The following is a 3,303-nucleotide window of genomic DNA, read 5'->3' as shown; positions in this document are numbered from 1 at the left end:
GACTTTATTTTTAGGGGCTCCAAAATCACTGCAGATGGTGACTGCAGCCATGAAATTAAAAGACGCTTACTCCTTGGAAGGAAAATTATGACCAACCTAGATAGCATATTCAAAAGCAGAGACATTACTTTGCCAACAAAAGTTTGTCTAGTCAAGGCTATGGTTTTTCCAGTGGTCATGTTGGGTGTGAGAGTTGGACTGGGAAGAAGGCTGAGTGCCGAAGAATTGATGCTTTTGAACTGTGGTGTTGGAGAAGACTCTTGAGAGTCCCTTGGACTGCAAGGAGATCCAACCAGTCCATCCTAAAGGAATCAGTCCTGGGTGTTCATTGGAAGGACTGATGTTGAAGCTGAAACTCCAGTACTTTGGCCACTTGATGCAAACAGCTGCCTCATTTGAAAAGACCTGGATGCTAGGAAAGGTTGAGGGCAGGAGGAGAAGGGGACAATAGAGGGTGAGATGGTTGGATGGCATCACCAACTCAATGGACATGGGTTTGGGTGAACTCTGGGAGTTGGTGATGGACAAGGAGGCCTGGCGTGCAGTGGTTCATGAGGTTGCAAAGAGTCAGACACGACTGAGCAACTGAACTTGCCAATTGACTGATATTACAAACAATAATATTCTTGTCATTAATTTCCAGAAAGAAATTATATTACTTTTTTTTACTCATACAATTAGTATTTATTAAATGTCTAACTTTTGCTTGGTGCCAGGATTTCAAAGCAAAATAAGTTATATTCTCAGTGTAAAAGTAGCTTACAGTTTAGTGGGGAGAACACTGATTCTGAAGTATGAAAAAGATATTAAACTTTTAAATGATATTTTAAAACTTGATAATAACTTATCAATATTTCCTAAGATTAAGAGTTTTACGCAAAATGAAAAATGTCATCTGCTCAACTGAAATGAATCTATTTTTATTAAAAATTTCTTTGTGAAATATACTATCCAAAGAACATAAATTGAAAACAAACCTGCCTAATGATTTAACCAGGCGCTTAATGAAATTCAATTATGTCATAAAAATTTTCTGACAAAAATAAGGTTTAGCACATTATTCTCCAAGGCTTCTTATAGATTAACTTGTAAAATACAAACTTTAAGATTCTTTGCTTAAAACTAATGAATTGTATGTCAAACTATATTACATAAAAATAAACACCTAGCATTATTTTAACACAGAAGAGTAATTAGACATTTACCAATCCTCACTGCATTCCTAAACTCACCATGTTACATATAATAGGTGCTTAATAGAAAAAATGTTGAATAAGTGAATAAGACAAGAAGCATTTTAATCTATTCTGTATGCTAAATAATACACAAATTGAAAAAAAGAAAGTTTCTTAGGGGTTAATTACATATTTGGAAAAGGTATAGCAACATAAATATTCTATTTTTAATTTTCTACTTTCTTATTTTGCTTTAGGAAAGTAATAGTTAATATATCTCCAACTACAAGGAAGCTAGGTAATTTAATATAAATATATAATTTGGTGTTGTAGCATATGAATCTGTTTCATGGATGACCCTGGTAAAACTTTTAGACTCAGTAAATAAAGAATAAATATGCCTTTCTCTCTCTCTCAACCCAATTCAAAATAGAAAGACATGAGTATTTTGCAAAGGAAATTCAAGCAAACTTATGTAGATGTACTTAATAACAAACAAATAGTTTAAGTTATTTCAAAAGGGAAATCCTTAATTTTCAGACATGGAGGAGACAATCAGGGGACGTAATTAAAGCTAACTGCAAAGAAATTCATTATACTTTCTGAAATATGTAGGTTGTTTATGTGTGTGAGCAGAGAGAGAGGAACCCCACTCCAGTACTCTTGCCTGGAAAATCCCATATACGGAGGAGCCTGGAAGGCTGCAGCCCATGGGGTCGCTAAGAGTTGGACATGACTGAGTGACTTCATTTTCACTTTTCACTTTCATGCATTGGAGAAGGAAATGGCAACCCACTCCAGTGTTCTTGCCTGGAGAATCCCAGGGACGGGGGAGCCTGGTGGGCTGCTGTCTATTGGGGTCGTACAGAGTCGGACATGACTGAAGTAACTTAGCAGCAGCAGCAGCAGCAGAGAGAGGAAAGCATATAGATAATGGATAGTATTTCACACAGGTGAATTTAATTCATTACACTTAAACATAAAACTAAACTGACAAAGTCTACTGATAATTTCCTCAAATTTTGTAAAGTTCATTGCCATTTCATAACATTTTATGTGTCTTAATAAAATGTACTGTTTTGAAGATCATAAATATAATTAATGTTCACTGCAAATAGAACATAAATATCCCCATATCATACTTCCATATTTTCTAACATCAGTAACTTGAACTTGTATATGAAGTGATACAGTTCTCACATGCCCTTTGCATTCTTAACTTTTGTTGGGTTTGAGAATAAAATGTAAAACTTTCAATCTAGAAAATAATTTAAAACCAATTGAAATCATAACTTGAAACCTTCCAAAAAAGAGAACTTCAGGCCAAGATGTCCTCACTACTAAACGTTTAAGAACATTAAAGGAATAAGTGATACAATATTTATACCAACTATTCTAGAGAATAGAAAAGGAGGAACTACTTCCAGATAAGTTTTTGAAACCAGCATAATCACTATACCAATGTGTGGTGTGACCATTGCAAGAATGGAAAATTGTAACATTTCTCATGTGTAAAACCACATACAAAATTTTTACAATCCTATACACATACATATAGATAGATAGATAGATACCTATATATATGGGCAGCACCATATTTTAGGTAGCAATTACTTTGTAAATTTGAAATTATGTCCCAAGCAATTGATAAAATGTATTATATTAATAATATATGACCATATCCAGAAAAGGCATTTAAAGTATTCAATAACCATTCAGTAATGCATTTAAATAAGCATTTAAAATAATCAATTCATTTAAAAAGTCAATGTTTATTAATGATAAACATTCTCCTAGAACTGGAAATTGAAGGGACCTTTGTTAATCTCATAAAGGATACCTACCAAGAAATTTATAGGTATCATTCTAAAAGGTAGGTTACAATGCTTTCTTATTTAAATGGAAAAAGGATAAGGATGTTCAGTCTCCCTACTTCTTTTCAGTTTTGTACTGAAAGTACTTGCCAAGGAGAAGAGAAGGTAATTAAACTTATAAATATTAGAGAAAAGAGATAAAATTATTTTTTCACAGATGGCAGAAGTATGTTTAGAAAATTCAAAAGAATCTATATAATATAGATATTAATAAGTAAATTTAGAAAGCATTCAATACATGATCAATATGTTTC

The sequence above is a fragment of the Bison bison genome, unplaced genomic scaffold (genome assembly GCF_000754665.1).
Source record: "Bison bison bison isolate TAMUID 2011002044 unplaced genomic scaffold, Bison_UMD1.0 scf7180017864260, whole genome shotgun sequence".
In the NCBI taxonomy this organism is placed as follows: domain Eukaryota; kingdom Metazoa; phylum Chordata; class Mammalia; order Artiodactyla; family Bovidae; genus Bison; species Bison bison.
Note: the sequence above shows the minus strand (reverse complement) of the source record.